Below are 17,304 nucleotides of genomic sequence, written 5' to 3' on the forward strand. Positions count from 1 at the left end.
GTCTGGGTAGACATGTTATCCGAAAAGATTCCTTTATGACCAATGTCAAATAGTGTGTTGCCTATATTTTCTTCTATGAGTTTTATAGTTTCAGGTATCACCTTCAGGTCTTTGATCCATTTTGAGTTGATTTTTGTGAATGGCGATAGCAGGTGGTCCACTTTCATTCTTTTGCATGTGCCTGTTCAATTTTCCCAACACCATTTATTGAAGAGACTTTCCTTTCACCATTGTATGTTCTTAGCTCCTTTGTCGAAAATTAGCTGTCTGTATATGTGTGGTTTTATTTCTGGGCTTTCAATTCTGTTCCATTGATCTGTGTGTCTGTTTTTGTACCAGTACCATGCTGTTTTGATTACTATCACTTTGTAGTATATTTTGAAGTCAGGGATTGTGATGCCTCCAGCTTTGTTCTTTTTTTCTTAGGATTGCTTTAGCTATTCGGGGTCTTTTGTTGCCCCATATGAATTTTAGTATTCTTTTTTCTATTTCCATGAAGAATGTCATTGGGATTCTGATTGGGATTGCATTGAATCTGTAAATTGCTTTAGGTAATATAGACATTTTAACTATGTTTATTCTTCCAATCCATGTGCATGGGATGTCTTTCCATTCCTTTATGTCATCATCGATTTCTTTCAATAATGTCCTGTAGTTTTCATTGTATAGGTCTTTCACCTCCTTGGTAAGATTTATTCCTAGACATTTTATTCTTTTTGATGCAATTGTAAATGGTATTATCTTTTTGAGCTCTCTTTCTGTTAGTTCGTTATTAGCATACAGAAATGCAACTGATTTTTGTAGATTGATTTTGTACCCTGCAACTTTGCTGTAGTTGTTTATTATTTCTTTTTTTTTTTAGTTTATTTACTTCCCCCCCAAAGCCCCAGTAGATAGCTGTACGTCATAGCTGCACATCCTTCTAGTTGCTGTATGTGGGATGCAGCCTCAGCATGGCCAGAGAAGCGGTGTGTCAGTGTGTGCCCGGGATCCGAACCCGGGCCGCCAGCAGCGGAGCGCGCGCACTTAACCGCTAAGCCACGGGGCCGGCCCTGTTGATTATTTCTAATAGTTTTCCAACAGATTCTTTAGGGTTTTCTATATATAAAATCAGGTCATCTGCAAATAGGGAGAGTTTCACTTCTTCGTTGCCTATTTGGATTCCATTTATTCCTTTTTCTTGCCTAATTGCTCTAGCCAAAACCTCCGGTACTATGTTGAACGTGAGTGGTGAGAGTGGGCAGCCCTGCCTCATTCCTGTTCTTAGAGGAATGGATTTCAGTCTTTCCCCATTGAGTATGATGTTGGCTGTGGGTTTGTCATAAATAGCCTTTATTATGCTTAGGTACTTTCCTTCTATACCCATTTTGTTGAAAGTTTTTATAATAAATGGATGTTGTATCTTGTCAAATCCCTTCTCTGCATCTATTGAGATGACCATGTGGTTTTTATTCTTTGTTTTGTTGATCTGGTGTATCACGTTGATTGATTTGCGGATGTTGAACCATCCCTGCGTCCCTGGTATAAATCGCACTTGATCGTGGTGTATGATCTTTTTAATATATTGTTGTATTCGGTTTGCCAATATTTTGTTGAGGATTTTTACATCTATGTTCATCAGCGATATTGGCCTGTAATTTTCCTTCTTTGTATTGTCCTTGTCTTGCTTTGGTATCAGGGTGATGTTGGCCTCATAGTATGATTTAGGAAGCGTTCCATCTTCCTCTATTTTTTGGAATAGTTTGAGAAGGATGGGTATTAAATCTTTGAATGTTTGGTAAAATTCACTGGAGAAGCCATCTGGTCCTAGACTTTTATTTTTTGGGAGGTTTTTGATTACTATTTCAATCTCTTTACTTGTGATTGGTCTATTCAGAGTCTCCATTTCTTCTTGGTTCAGCTTTGGGAGGTTGTGTGAGTCTAAGAATTTATCCATTTCTTCTAGATTGTCCAATTTGTTGGCATATAATTTCTCAAAGTATTCTCTTATAATCCTCTGTATTTCTGTAGTATCCGTTGTAATTTCTCCTCTTTCATTTCTAATTTTATTTACTTGAGCTCTTTCTCTTTTTTTCTTAGTAAGTCTGGCTAAGGGTTTGTCAATTTTGTTTATCTTCTCAAAGAACCAACTCTTTGTTTCATTAATCCTTTCTACTGTTTTTTTGGTCTCAATTTCATTTAGTTCCGCTCTGATTTTTATTATTTCTCTCCTTCTCCTGACTTTGGGCTTTGTTTGTTCTTCTTTTTCTAGTTCTGTTAGGTGTAATTTAAGGTTGCTTATTTGGGCTTTTTCTTGTTTGTTAAGGTGGGCTTGTATCGCTATGAGTTTCCCTCTCAGGACCGCTTTTGCTGCATCCCATTTGGTTTGGTATGGCATATTTTCATTTTCCTTTGTTTCCAGATAGTTTTTGATTTCTCCTTTAATTTCATCAATGATCCATTGGTTTTTCAGTAGCATGTTGTTTAATTTCCACATTTTTGTCAATTTCCCAGTTTTTTTTTTGTGATTGATTTCCAGTTTCATAGCATTATGGTCTGAAAAGATGCTTGTTATGATTTCAATCTTCTTAAATTTGTTGAGGCTTGCTTTGTTTCCCAACATATGGTCTATCCTTGAGAATGTTCCATGGGTGCTTGAGAAGAATGTGTAGTCAGCTGTTTTTGGATGGAGTGCTCTGTATATGTCTACTAGGTCCATCTCGTCCAGTTTTTCATTTAAGTCCACTATTTCTTTATTGACTTTTCATCTGGATGATCTATCCATTGATGTAAGTGGGGTATTAAGATCCCCTACTATTATTGTGTTGTTGTTAATGTCTCCTTTTAGTTTTGTTAATAGTTGCTTTATGTACATTGGTGCTCCTATGTTGGGTGCATATATATTTATAAGTGATATGTCTTCTTGGTGGAGTGTCCCTTTTATCATTATATATTTCCCTTCTTTGTCTCTCTTAACCTGTTTTATCTTGAAGTCTACTTTGTCTGATATGAGTATGGCAACACCTGCTTTCTTTTGTTTGCCATTAGCTTGGAGTATTGTCTTCCATCCTTTCACTCTGAGCCCGTGCTTGTCTTTAGAGCTGAGATGTGTTTCCTGGAGGCAGCATATTGTTGGGTCTTGCTTTTTAATCCATCCAGCCACTCTGTATCTTTTGATTGGAGAGTTCAATCCATTTACATTTAGGGTAATTATTGATATATGAGGGCTTAATGTTGCTGTTTTGTCACTTATTTTCTGGTCCTTTTGCATTTCCTTTGTTTCTTGTCCCATTTGTTTCAGACTGCCAATTCAGTTTGGTTGTTCTGTCTTATGACTCTTCCAGTTTTCTCTTTGTTTATCATATATGATTTTGTTTTGATTATTTGTTTAGTGGTTACCTTGAGGTTTGTATAAAAAATCTTGTGTATGAGATAGTCCATTATCTGATGGCCTCCTATTTCCTTATACTAAGTCAATTCAATCACTTTCCTCTTCCCCTTCTAAGTCATTCTTTTTATACCTTTTTCTATCTTGTGTTGTGGGTGTATGTTTACAGTGATGAGGTTATATTTATTTTTGATGAATTCCTTCCTTTGATCTTTGATTTGGTATTTAAGTGGTTGCTAACCTATTCCGGTAAAGATCTACTATTTTTCTGATTTTGTCTACCTATTTTTCTCCTTGCTCCAAGCTTTGTATTCCCTTTCTTTTCTTTTTATTAGGCCTGAGGGCCTTCTTGAGTATTTCTTGTAGTGGGGGTTTCGTGGCCATGAACTCCCTTAGCTTTTGTTTATCTGGGAAAGTTACTATTTCTCCATCATATTTGAAGGATATTTTTGCTGGATAGAGTATTCTTGGCTGAAAGTTTTTGTCTTTCAGTATTTTGAATATATCATTCCAGTCTCTCTTAGCCTGTAAAGTTTCTGTTGAGAAATCCGCTGAGAGCCTGGTGGGAGTTCCTTTGTACATTATTTTTCGTTTTTGTCTTGCTGCCCTTAATATTGTTTGTTTGTCATTGACTCTGGCTAGCCTTACCACTACATGTCATGGAGAGGGCCTTTGCCTGTTGACGTATTTAGGTGACCTATTGGCTTCACTTACTGGTATTTCCTCCTTCTTCCCCAGATTTGGGAAGTTCTCAGCTATTATTTCCTTGAATAGGCTCTTTGTTCCTCTTTCCCTCTCTTCTCCCTCAGGAATACCTATAATTCTTATGTTACATTTCCTAATAGAGTCAGATATTTCTTGGAGACTTTCTTCATTTCTTTTTAGTCTTATTTCTCTCTTCTCTTCCATCTGGAGCATATCTGTATTCCTATCCTCTATAATGCTAATTATTTCCTCCATATTGTCAGCTCTGTTCTTTAAAGATTCCAGATTCTCCTTTATCTCCTCCATTGTGTTCTTCATCTCCATCAGTACTGATTGGTTTTTCTTTATGATTTCAATCTCTTTTGTGAAGAAACTCCTAATCTCATTGAATTGTTTGTCTTGTTGTCTCGTATTTCATTGAGTTTTTTTATGATAGCTATTTTGAAATCTCTGTCGTTTAGGTTATGGATTTCTGTGTCTTCAGGGTTGGTTTCTGGGTGCTTGTCATTTTCCTTCTGGTCTGGTGATTTCATGTACCTTTGCATTGTGGTTCCTGTATTGGCTGTGTTTTTCCTTGTCCTGGAAATATCTGGTTGCAATTTCCACCTGCTGCCACTGTGTGGGGGTAAAGGGCTGTGTAATCTGAGCCCCCTGGGCCCTGCCCCAGCTGTTCGCTGTGATCTGCCAGTTGCTTGCTCTGGTCTGGTCAGCTGAGCTGCAGTGTCCGGCTTGCGGGGAGTGGGGGGGCGGGGCTCTCTCTTTTGCCCGCTGGGTCCCTGGCGTGGGGGGCTTCTTGCTCACCCCTCATTATTTGCTCTTCTGGGGTGCTCAGATGTTGATGGCAGCCCAGTTCTGAGTCCTCTCTCCTCACTTCCTCTGGGGGCCCAGCACGTTCCTCTCTCAGATGTGCAGCAGTGTGGATCTTTCTGATCTTGCTTTTCACTGTCTAGGAGTCTGTGGTTGGTCTGTGACTGTTCCTTTGTTGTATCTTATCGAGGGAAGAGTTTACAGGAAAGCTCACTCTGCCATGACGCTGATGTCACCCTTAAGGGAAATTACTGCAGGTCTTACCCCCAGACTTCTATATATCATAAGAAGTTCTTCATGAGATAAGATCCCAAAAGATGATTTCCCAGAATGTGGTGATCATGCTGGCGCCTTGATCTTGGATTTCCCAGCCTCCAGAACTGTAGTAGTGGAGTGTCTTGATAGTATAGCATGTCGAAAAGATGCAAGTCTCTAAATTAGAAAACAAGGGAGTGTTGGCACTCCCAGGTTTAGCAGAGCTAGAGTGTTCTATGCGTAAGTAATAAATTGCCTCTTCAAAGTCCTGAAAGTTATTTTTTTACTGGAATTTTATTCCCTCTAGTCCTTATTGCTTCTGAAGGTCTCTGATGCCTTTAAATGCAGATATAGGTACATATACATATATATATAGAGAGAAACTTATTCAACGTTTCCAGTTGTTCTAAGTGGGACATTGGCCTGCCTTGGACTGCTCTATGCAATTCACTAAATATACATATTTTAAAAGGAAATTTTGAACATCTTGAAATTATGGGTTGAATTGCTAGTCATGTTATTCTAATACACATTAAAATCAATGCATGACTGTTGTTTTCTTATGTTCATTCGTGGACCATCTAAATGAAAAGGAAACTCTGAAATAATGTATTTTTGAAAAGCTTTGACAATGTGACCATTATCATTGTGTTAAAAGCAGCATCTATCTCCATGGTCTCCAAGCATTACATCCCACTGACCTCTGCCCTTAGCACACTCTTCTGTCCATTAACTAATGAGGAGAGAAGATGCCTTGGGTTTCTGTTTTTAAAGCATGAGGTGGATGAGAAGTTTGGGGGGAGGAAAGGGTAGCTGCAAGTACAAGCTGAGCTCCAGCATGGGCCACATCCTCCTGCCATAGGTCTACTCTAGTGATGTCTTGCCAGCATCCCTGGATGGCAGACACCTGGAGGTGGGAATGTAGGACACATCTAAGCAATTAAGGCAAAGAGTCTGTCTTCTGAGAGTTACATAATAAACTCTATAAACTAATAAAAAAATTTTAAAAAATGTTACATAATAAATTAGTATTTAATCCCCTTGAGAAATGGGGCCTCTTGGGAGCAATGGTCGCAAACTTATGACTCTGCAGGAACCTAGGCAAGTAATGTGGATTAGTGAGGTGGGACATATGTAAGAAGCCTTCTCGGTCTATCTTTCATCCTCTCACTTTAGACAGAGATATGGGTAGAAAGATATTTTACTTTCTTCTTAATGCTCCCATAAGGAAAATAGCGGTCTGGTAAGATAATAAATAATGACATTTAGTCTCAGGGATAAGGACACATTAGAGCGCAAAGGGGACTGTAGGGAACTGGATAGAACTTGTTAGCAAGAATGGCCATAATTAAAGTGATGCCTAAACCTACCTGAAGAAGAAAAGTTCAGCACCAAACTAAAGCCTTGGCATCTCAGTGCTGGCATGTGCCTGTCACCTGGAGAGCGAAGGCTGGAGGTGATGATGGACAGCGGTGGGCAAGAGGGAAAAACAGGAATCTATCCATAACCTACTTTCAGCCATTTTTGCTGTCTTCAACCAGAAATATCTGGGTGGGAGTTGGGGTATGTAGGTGGCCACACCAACTAAAAACTTGGTCTTTTCCTAAGATGCAGGCTTACCTTAATATGAAGAAGCACTTCTCTAATAAGAATAAAATAAACACAGCATGAAAGTGCATTGACTGAAAAAAATTTTTTTTTAATCCATGGAGGTTTTAGAATCAGTCAATAGAGTCACATTATAGAAACAGAAACCACATCCACAGACAGACAAATGGGAAAGGTCAACTACAAAAGAACCCCCAACAGCTTAGAATCACCAAGAAAACAATATCACAAAGGAGAGGCATTAATTTCAAGAAGAAGAAGCAACAGCACCCAAAGAAATCACTCAAAGGCTACAAATAGGAGAGAGATTTCCCAAACCAAAACAACGTAGGTTATTATATAATATGGGGAGATAAAATGGAATAAAGAAAAGTAAAAAAAAACAAAAATACAATCCAGAATCCTCCTACTTTCTGGAATTTATGCCCTACCAGACAGTCAGTTTCATAAATGTTCTAGGAGCCCTTGAGTAGAAATGTGCTTTCTGGTTGTAATGCATCAAGTTCCATATACAGATTGACTTTATTATTCTATTATTGCGATTTTCTATTTCTTACTTTTGATGTACCAAGAAATGTAAGAGGTAAGTAGACGTTTTGCAGCACTATGCTGATTTCTGTTCACTTCCCCCTGTAGTTTCCCGCACTTTGCAGAGCTTGTCATTGCAGGAATTTTTGATAGATATCTTAACCTGTCAAGTTAAGAGAGCTTCCTCCTGTTATTGGTTTGCTATGAACTTATCAGGAATATGTGCTGAGTATTATCAAATATTTTAGCACAAATTGAGAGATCTCTGTTAATTTAGTGAATTTCATTAATAGCTATTCTAATATTGAACTATCCTTGCCTTCTTAGGATAAACTTACTTAATTACAAGTTATTTTTTAAGACATTGCTAGATTTCATTAGCTAATATCCTGCTTAGAACTTCTGCATCCATGAACATAAGTAAGATTGGCCATTTTCTTTTTTTTTTTTTTTTTTTTTGTGAGGAGATCAGCCCTGAGCTAACATCCGCCAATCCTCCTCTTTTTTTTGCTGAGGAAGACGGCCCTGGGCTAACATCGGTGCCCATCTTCCTCCACTTTATATGGGACGCCGCCACAGCATGGCTTACCAAGCAGTGCGTCGGTGCGTGCCCGGGACCCGAACCAGCGAACCCCGGGCCGCCGCAGCGGAGTGCGCGCACTTAACCGCTTGCGCCACCGGGCCGGCCCCGATTGGCCATTTTCTTAATCACACATATATGGATGTATGTGTTCATACACATATGAAGAGAGTGAGAGAGAGGAGCATTTCATATGATAAAGTTTGCATTTCAAATCAGTGAGAGAAGGATGGATTGTTCAGTGTGTTGGAAAATGGCTAACAACTTCCAAAAAAAAAAATTAGAAAACAGAGAGGATTTTTGGTTTCTAGTCTGGCATGTAAGAGCTTGGAAGTCATCACTGCTATCTTCACAAGAAAAAGCTGAACAAATAGAATATCAACAACTCTTCTTAGATCCATCAGAGAATTGAGAACACAGGACAATCTTCTGCCGCCCAAATTAGAGAGACAGATAGGCAGATACAGAGAATCACATCTCACGAGAGCAAAAAACTCTATGAGAGCAAGTATCAGGGTAGGAAAACCTAAAATGTAACTGAATTGCCGGAAGCTCAGTGTGGACAAGCTTGAGAGCTAAAAGCTCCAGGGGAGGCCAGTCTTGGGGAGGGGGTCCCCAGACTTTTGTGTATTTTACCTCTGGGAGCCCTACCAGGCTCTCTCAGAAGATCAGAGAAAAATCCCCTTGTCCTTCCGGCAGGACTATTCAATGTGTTGGAAAATGGCTAACAGTTTGTTCAAAATAATAATAGGAACAACGTATTCAGTGATTAAAGCTTGTGGAGAAATGAAGTGAATGACAGCAGTGATAATACTGGGAGGAATCAGGAATATTCTGTTATAGGGCACTTGCACTATCCATAAAACAGTATAGTGTTATTTGAAAGTGGACTTGGATTAGTTGTAAACGTATACTGTAAACTCTAAAGCACCACTAAAAAAAGCAAAAAATAAAAAAAAAAAAAGTATAATTGATGTGCTAAGAAAGAAAAGAAAATGGAATCATATAAAATGCTCAGTTAAAACCAGGGAAATCAGAAAAAGAGTGGAAGACCAAAAAAGGAAAAAAAAAAAAAAAGAAAGAAAGAACAAGGGCAATGGTTAGAAAAGAGTAATAAATATGTTAGCTATCAATCCAACTATATCAATAATCACTTTAAATATCAATGGTCTAAATACACCAATTAAAACACAGAGACTATCAGAATGGACAAAAAAAATCAAGACCCAATTATATGTTGTCTACAAGAAACCCACTTTAAAGAGAAAAACACAGATAGATTACAAGTAAATGGATGGAGAAAGATATACCCTCTTAACACTAATCAAAAGAAACATAAAGTAGCTCTATCAACTTCAGACAAAGCAGACTTCAGAACAAGGAAAAGTATTAGGGATAAAGAGGGGCACTACATAAAGGTAAAGGGTTCAATTCTCCAAGAAGATATAACAATCCTTAATGTGAATGTGCCTAACAACAGAGCATCGAAATATCTGAAGCAAAACCTGATAGAATTGCAAGGAGAAATAGACAAATCCACCAGTATAGTTGGAGACTACAACACTCCTCTGTCAACCCCCACTAATCAAGAGATCCAATAGTTAGAAAATCAGTAAGGACATAGATGAACTGAACAGCACCATCAGTTAGTTGGATCTAACTAACATTCATGGACTACTTCATCCAACAACAGCAGAATATACATCCATCTCAAGTTCACACAGGATATTCCCTAAGATAGACCATAAAATACATCATAACAAATTTAAAAGAATAGAAATCATACAAAGTATGCTCTCAGACCACAATGGGACTACTAGAAATCAATAACAGATATGTGGATAAGCCAAAATATGTGGAGATTAAACACACGCTTTGAACAACATATGGGTCAAAGAAGTCTCAAGAGAAATTTTTAAATATTTTAAACTGAAAGAAAATGAAAATATAACATCAAAATTTGTAGGATGCAGCTTAAGCAGTGCCTAGACAGAAATTTATGGAATTTTTAAAAATAATTTTATTTATTTATTTATTTTTTCCCCCCAAAGCCCCAGTAGATAGTTGTATGTCATAGCTGCACATCCTTCTAGTTGCTGTATGTGGGACGCGGTCTCAGCATGGCTGGAGATGCGGTGCATCGCTGTGTACCTGGGATCCGAACCCGGGCCGCCAGCAGCAGAGTGCACGCACTTAACTGCTAAGCCATGGGGCCAGCCCTTTAAAACGATTTTTTTGTTGTTGCTGTGAGGAAGATCAGCCCTGAGCTAACATCTAATGCCAATCCTCCTCTTTTTTGCTGAGGAAGATCAGCCCTGGGCTAACATCTGTGCCCATCTTCCTGCACTTTATATGGGACGCCACCACAGCATGGCCCGACAAGTGGTGCATCAGTGGGTGCCCGAGATCCGAACCTGTGAACCCTGGGCCGCCAAAGTGGAGCACGCGCACTTAACTGCTGTGCCACCGGGCCAGCCCCAGAAATTTGTAGCATTGAATGCATATATAATCAAGGAAAAATGTCTAAAATCAATAAAATAAGCTTCCACCTTGGGAAACTAGAATAAGAAGAGCAAATTAAATCCAAAGTAATCAGAAGAAAGGAAATAATAAAAATTAGAGCAGAAATCAATGAAATTGAAAACAGGAAATCACCAGAGAAAGTAACAAAACCAAAAGAAGTTTCTTTAAAAAGATGAATAAAATTGACAAGCCTCTAGCCAGGCTAACTAAGAAAAAAGCAGAGAAGACACAAACAAATTGCTAATATCAAAAATGAAAGAAGAGCCATTCTAATTTATTAACTTAAATAAATAAATCAATCTAGCTCCATAGCTCACATCTTACTCCAAAATATAGTTCAATTAGGTTAAAAATAAATACTATTTAAAAATTAAAGGTAGGAAGAAAATGTTAATGTATTAGAAAATACTCGGAAGTATTGGGCTTTACATGCCAGCACCAAAGGATAATTGTAGAAGAAAGAGTGTGATACATTTTCATATGTGAAGATGTTACATGTCTCTGAAGCAATTTGCCAAAAGCAAAAAAACCATTAGACAAATAAAACCATATTCAAATCACAAGTAATCAAAGAAATGCATAACGAAACAAGAGACTATTTTTCTTTTATAAAATTAGAAGGTATTAAGACAATATAAATGGTCCACGTTGGCTGGGTTATGGGAAAATGGACAGTCTCCCATACCACTGAAGGAACAATAAATCAGTGCAAACTCCCTGAAGGAAAATCTGGCAATAAATATCAAAATTCTAAAAATGGTTCTTTTCTTCTGACTCAGAAATTTCGCTTCTAAATTACGTTTGGACAAGCAAGTAAAGACATAAGTATTTTAAAATTATGCTACATTCACACTGTGTAACTCACGCAGCCCTTAGAAATGGCAGCTTCTCCTGTTTCATGTCCAGCATTAGATAAGCCAAAACGCCCCACAGATAACAAGCCACTATAATTTTTAAGGCGTGGTGTGCGTGCACAGGTGCCTGTGTCTGTGTACTTGCAGTGTAAAAGCCTGGAAGGATTCACACAGAAATGTTAAAAGCCACTGGGTAGGGTTTTTTGGGTTTGGAGGTTTTTTGATGACTATAATTATTTTTTTCTTACCAGAATGTTCTGTTTTTTCCTACACTGAACATGTATTATTGCGAAAAAATAAAGGGGTACACCCAAGTGTGTGGGTTCAGATCCCGGGCGCAGACCTACACCGCTCATCAGTCAGGCTGTGCTGGCAACCTAGATATAAAATAGAGGAAGACTGGCACAGATGTTAGCTCAGGGCCAGTCTTCCTCAAGCAAAAGTAAATAAATAAATAAAAATAAAGGGGTACAAAATACATCCCTTTGGAAGCAGGGAGGCAGAGTCAGGGTAGCCACCCAAGGGGCTGTTGTCACAGAACAGGGAGGCAAAGTTTGGCAAGAACAGGAGTGGTGGGAGGAGCCTCAGCCAGTCTTGACCTTGGGCTCCAGAAAGATCGGGTATAGAGGAGGGAGGAGTCAGGGAATAGACTACAGAGCCCCACGTGGGCCGGGAGGGCAGCCTCCGCGTCTTTCCTGAGTTGGCACAGCTCGGTGTCCTTGCCCCGGGCAGCGTGTGGGGACGCTGTGGGGCTGCTGTGACAGCAGTAGGGCTGTCAGGGCTTCCCAGGCTTCCTACCGCAACCCACACACAGCCCAGGTCCGGCTCCCCAGGACCCAGCTACCAGACCCCGCCCGAGCTGGGCTGCGCTGCGCGGGAGCAGCAGCTCCGCGCCGCCTGTTCTCGGGTCCTGGGGAGCCGAAGAACGCGGAAGAACGGAAGAACGCAGCTCTAGGAGGGGCAGAGGCTCAGCCGAGCTGTCCGGCAGTCAGCCTTTATTAAGCCACAAGGTGTCGCCTGCCCCCAGCTGCCCTTTGGAGGGCCCAAAGCTGACTCTTCTGCCGTCAGCCACAGTGCAGGCCTGACCTCCTGAGCCTGTAGACCTGGGTTCAATCCTGGGCGAATCGCTTCCATCTCTGAGCCTCAACTTTCTTGTCTCTGAAAGGGATGTCACAGGATTGTCTCCCAACGCTGTTGTGCAGGTTAATACTAGTAGGAAGGACAGCAGCCACCATGCACGGAAGGCCTCCTGGGGCCAGATGCGCTGTAGAATCTCATGTAATTCTCTTAGGAGCTAGGTACTATTATTTCTCGCCTTTCCCAATTTCAGCCTAAGAAACTGAGATTCAGAGCTTAAGAAACTTGCCCAAGATCATGACGAAGGAGCGAGCGGGGAGCAAACAAAGTCACCTGACGCCAGAGCCGGCCTCTGGACTCCAAGTGTGAGTCCCTGCTGCCTTCCGCCTCCGCCCGCGCCGCCCCGCGGGAGGTGCCGGCCCCTCAGGCAGGCGGCAAGCCAGGGGCCCCGACAGGCACCCTGGGCCTGCGCCCGGAGTAGCGCAACCCCAAGATCCACGCCGTGGGGTCTGCTCGGGCCTCCTCTGGCACAAGGGCCGGGGGGGCTGGGAGCTGTCCAATCACAAGAGACCCTCGTGCCCGGCCACCACATGTGGCCAATCAGGAAGGATCTTTCCCAGTCCGAGAAAGCGGCGAGAGACTGCGGAGAGTGGGCTGACGGCCCAGGGGCACAGTCTGTCCCTCCGCCACGGACCACCGGCGCCACTTTCGCTTGTCCCTTTCTCTCTCCGAGCCTCAGTTTTCTCTTCTGTAGGCCGTGCGGCCCCGAGGGCACCCCGCCCGCCCTGCCCGCGCGGTCCTCTGCTGGCCCAGCCTCCGCGTCGCGGTCCTTTAGCCCGTGGGCTGGCTGGAGGCTCGCCGCTCCAAGGGGAACCCCGGACTCAGACCCTAGGCCCGGCATCCCGGCGGCTAGGCTCGTGCACCCCCAGGAGCGCGCGGGGGAACCGAGCTCGGGCCCCAAGACGCGAGCCGGGGCAGCCTCCCCTCCCTCGGGGCGTCGGGGCGCCCCACTCACCTAGCGCGGGAGGAGAAGCAGGCGCTCGGGCCAGAAGGGACCTCTGAGAGCCGCGATCTGGGGACAGGGACTGGCGCAGGCTGGCCCTGGGCGGCGAGAGGTGGGACCCGCCCCGGCCAGTTCAGGGCCGAGGCCTGAGCCGGGAGAGGAGGGACTGCCGCGCGGAGGCCAGGGGGCGGGGCGCCAGGCGGGCGGAAAGTCACGCTCGGTGGGGGTGGCGAGGGCTCTCACCCGCTGTGTGACGGTGGCTGGACGGGCCGCTCAGCCTCTCTGGGCCTGCTTGCGTTTATAGGTGATAAGACCTGCTGTGGACCCTTCCAGAATTCACAGGGCTCTGTAAAGGCCCAAGGGCCCCGTGGTTATCAGTACCTGCAAGGCTGAGTTGCTAAGAGGAAATCCTGGTCAAACCGGGTAATTTCTCTCCCTCGCTCCCTCCCTCCCTCCCTCATTCATTCATTCATTCATTCATTCCCTCAAGAATAAAATGCCCAGTTCTTACCATGAGCTGTGGGCCGAACCAAGCACGATCCTTGCGCTTCGCGAACATGCCATCACCAGGGAGACAGTAACTGCCTGTCTCGAGTGCCGGGGTCTCTGCCTGCGCAGTGCCCATCCCGCCTTTCTAGGCAAGTCCCCTTGTCTTCACTCCCTTCCGCCTAGTCTGGTGCCACTGGCCCATCCCCCGGTTCCCAACCTGACCTGTCCTGACTCAGGCAAGGTTACCTGCCCGTCTGGGCCAAGGTAAGTCAAGAAAACAGAAAATGGAGGAGGATCAATCTGCACATTGTTTCCTGACTGCAGCCTTTGTCCGGGCGGCTCCTTCCACCTGGAATGCCCTTCCTGCCGCACCTGGCTGTGCGCTCCTCCATGCCCTTGCCAGCCTCGCTTCTTTTGAGGCGCTCTGCATGGGAGCTCCAGGCACCTGGACCTGCATGCAGTGCCTGAACACATCGAGCTTGCTCCAGCCTCAAGGCCTGTACGCTGGCCTCTGCTGGAACCTTCTTCTCTCAAATACTACAGAGGCAGGCCCTCTCTCGCCATCACATTGCAGCTGGTATATCGAATCTCTGATGCAGAGCCTTAGAGGAGCTGTTCCACGTCACACAATCTACAGAAGTCCCTCTGCCACTCCCTATCATGTCATACTGTTTTATTTCCTTCATGGCACTTACTGTGTATCTGAGATTTTCTGGTTCATTCTGTGTTTATTTTCTGTCTCTCCCGCTAGACTACAAGCTCTTTGAGGGCTTGTACTCCATGTTGTATCCCCAATACACAGTGACAGCACAGAGTAGGCTAAATGCTTGTTGAGTGTCTTTATGCCCACATGCCAAGATGGACAAGGATTGAGGGGACCTGCCCCTATTGAGCCCTGTAGCTCATTCTGAGGAACTGTCCCCTTGTTCTTTCTGCCCCAGCCACCAGGTCTCCCCGCTGTCCCTCATGTACACTGACCTTCTTGACACATGAACTTCCAACATACTATTCATCTTCTTTCTCAAGGGAGCCCGTCTCCTACTTTAGGAGGTTCCTACTAAAATGTCACATCCTGAGGCAAGCTTTCCCCAATCACACACCCACTAGGACAGATCCCCTTATTATATGACCACAGAGGAGCCTTTAATTTTCCTTCATGCACCCCCATCAATTGCAATTTTATCACTGCTTCTGGGATGATTTGATTGACTTGTCTCCCCCACTAAAACATGAGGGCAAAGACTATCTTATTCCCCAGGAATTCCCCAACACCTCATGCGGTGCCTGTGTTTAGAAGGTGCTCAATAAAATGTGTGGAATAAATGACTGTGGCAGGGGCCTGGAATGCGGAAGTAGCGTGAGAAGAACTTAGAAGCTAGCATAGAGAGGGCAGAATGACGGGTGACAGGAGCCACTGAAAGAATGGCTTGGAGATTGGACACCCCAAAAAGATGTTAGGAAAGCAAAGAAGAACCCATAGTCTTAGGAGGTGTCTGCAGCAGGAGAGGAGGGAAGTGTAAGCAGAAAGGTTACTAATGCTGCCACCTGCAGTAACATGGAAAGTAGAAAGTGTGCCAAATGAACTGGGCGATCTGGCTAAAGAAATTCCCAGGCAGAATGTTGAAGGTGCCTCCTGGCTTCTTCTTGCTGCTTATTCTAAAATGTGGGAGAAGAGAGATAAGCCAAAAGAAGGACTTTTAAATAGAAAGGAATCAGAACTTGCTGGTTTGAAAAATTCCCAGCTTCTCCAGATGTCAAATGATGCTAAAATTAACAAACAGCTTCCAGGCAAAGATGTAATGCAGGGCCGCTCCAGGAAAAGATGGTCTAAAGATGAAGCCAAAGGTGTGGCTGTAAAATCCTTTGTTAAGTTCTCAAAAAGATCAAAAATGGCACCTCAGAATATTCAGTTAAACAGTAGGACTTCCAAGAAGCTTAAGGTGGTCATTCAGCAAAAGCCCAAGGTAGAGAAGGGCTTATCTCATAGACATGCATGGGTTTGCCAGTTGTCTACAGGAGTGAACCTCAATAAGATTCACAGAAGATACACAAAGCTTTTCAAAGAATTATATTGGTGAAACAGTGCCAGCTTGGACTGAAAGGATCCGAGATAGTACAAAATGAGAAGAGACCTCTGGAACTGCCCCCTTTGCCAAATTCTACTGGCAAGAGCAGCCTGAGAAAGCACACAGATGCAGACATGGGCTACATTTCATGGAAATGGAAGTATGACTTGGAGAGCAGAGCTAAGAATACAGAGGGTGGGACCAAGAGAAGGGAAAGTCACTCTCAGGCCAGAGGCAGACTGAGTCCTAATCAAGGAACTTCCAACATCTGCCCAGCTGGATTCCAGAATTGCATGGACTAGTGACGCCTGCATGCCTCCCATCCCTGTCCCCTTTGAACAAGAATGTCTGTAGAGGTCATGCTATGCCTGTCCCACCGTTGTATGTTGGGTGTGGGCAGGGGCGCAGGCATGCAGACAACTTGTCCCTTGACTTCACAGGTCCTCAGATGAGAGCGACTATACTCAAGGAGTTACACTGAAGGAAATACGCCCAAGGAACCTCCTCCACGTGAGAACCTGATTTAGGTGCAAAGATTCTGGACTTCTGTAGTAGGATGGGGCTTTTGGGGGTGTTTGGAAGATTGCGTATGTTTTGCATGTGGGAGGACTGTAAATGATTTGTGGCCACTGAGTGGACTGTGGTAGTTTAAAAGCTCTTTGACACCTTCACCCTTCAAGAGGAAGAGTGCAGTTCCTTGAGCCCTTGAGTGTAGCTGGACTCAGTGACTTACTTCTAACAAATGCAGTGTGGTGGAAGTGACAATGTGTGACTTCCAAATCTGTCGTTTCATAGACCAGATAGAGAAATGGGGCCTGAGGTCAGAGAGCAGCAGAAGCCAGCTCTTCCACACCTAGGACTATGATACTCTCTGAATGAGTCATATTGCAGCCACCTCTGCCTAGTCAGTTCCCTGTGCTAGGAATGCCCTTGCACTTCATCTCCTGAGCCTTGGTTGTGCTTGGCTTGTGTGTTCCCCAGCCCTCCTCCTTGAGAATTTCCACATTCATAGCACAGATCGCACTCTAATATAGTTTTCCATAGCCTTGTCTATCTCTTTCTCTCAACTGCAAGACTCCTGAGGGCAGGGGCAAGGTCTGCTTCATCTGTGTACCCCAGAACCCTGCACGGAACCTGCCTCAGAAGAGCCACCAGTGGGTAAGTGTGGATAGAGGATGTGCCCAACAGAGGGAGCCTCTGCCTGAGCTTTCTGCAGAACCCTTGGTGGCCGGGAGGAGAATGGGTGCTTGCACAGTCCTGTGCTGTGGGCGAGGGGAGGGGGCTACCGCTCCAGTGCAGGGGCAGTTTAGAGGGTGAGTCTGGCTCCGATCCACATCAGATGATCAGATGGACAGAGAGATGGACTCTCTTTCTGTTGTGTAAGGATGATTCAGCTTGTTCTTTGGGAACTCAGTAACTAGGTGCTGTGTGTACACTGCTAA

The 17,304-nt window shown here is 43.7% G+C and overlaps 1 protein-coding gene across 1 annotated transcript in view; it reads right to left on the reverse strand.

Annotated features, from left to right (window-relative positions):
• ALDH1L1 (aldehyde dehydrogenase 1 family member L1) overlaps positions 1-13,461 on the reverse strand; it is an 87,809-nt gene extending 74,348 nt beyond the window's left edge. The window contains exon 1 of the mRNA XM_058566540.1: positions 13,320-13,461. The gene's annotated coding sequence lies outside the window, so the exon portion shown is untranslated. The remainder of the gene's footprint in view (positions 1-13,319) is intronic.
• Between the last annotated feature and the right edge of the window lie 3,843 nt (positions 13,462-17,304).

Source organism: Diceros bicornis, chromosome 2 (assembly GCF_020826845.1).
Source record: "Diceros bicornis minor isolate mBicDic1 chromosome 2, mDicBic1.mat.cur, whole genome shotgun sequence".
NCBI classification, from domain to species: Eukaryota; Metazoa; Chordata; class Mammalia; order Perissodactyla; family Rhinocerotidae; genus Diceros; species Diceros bicornis.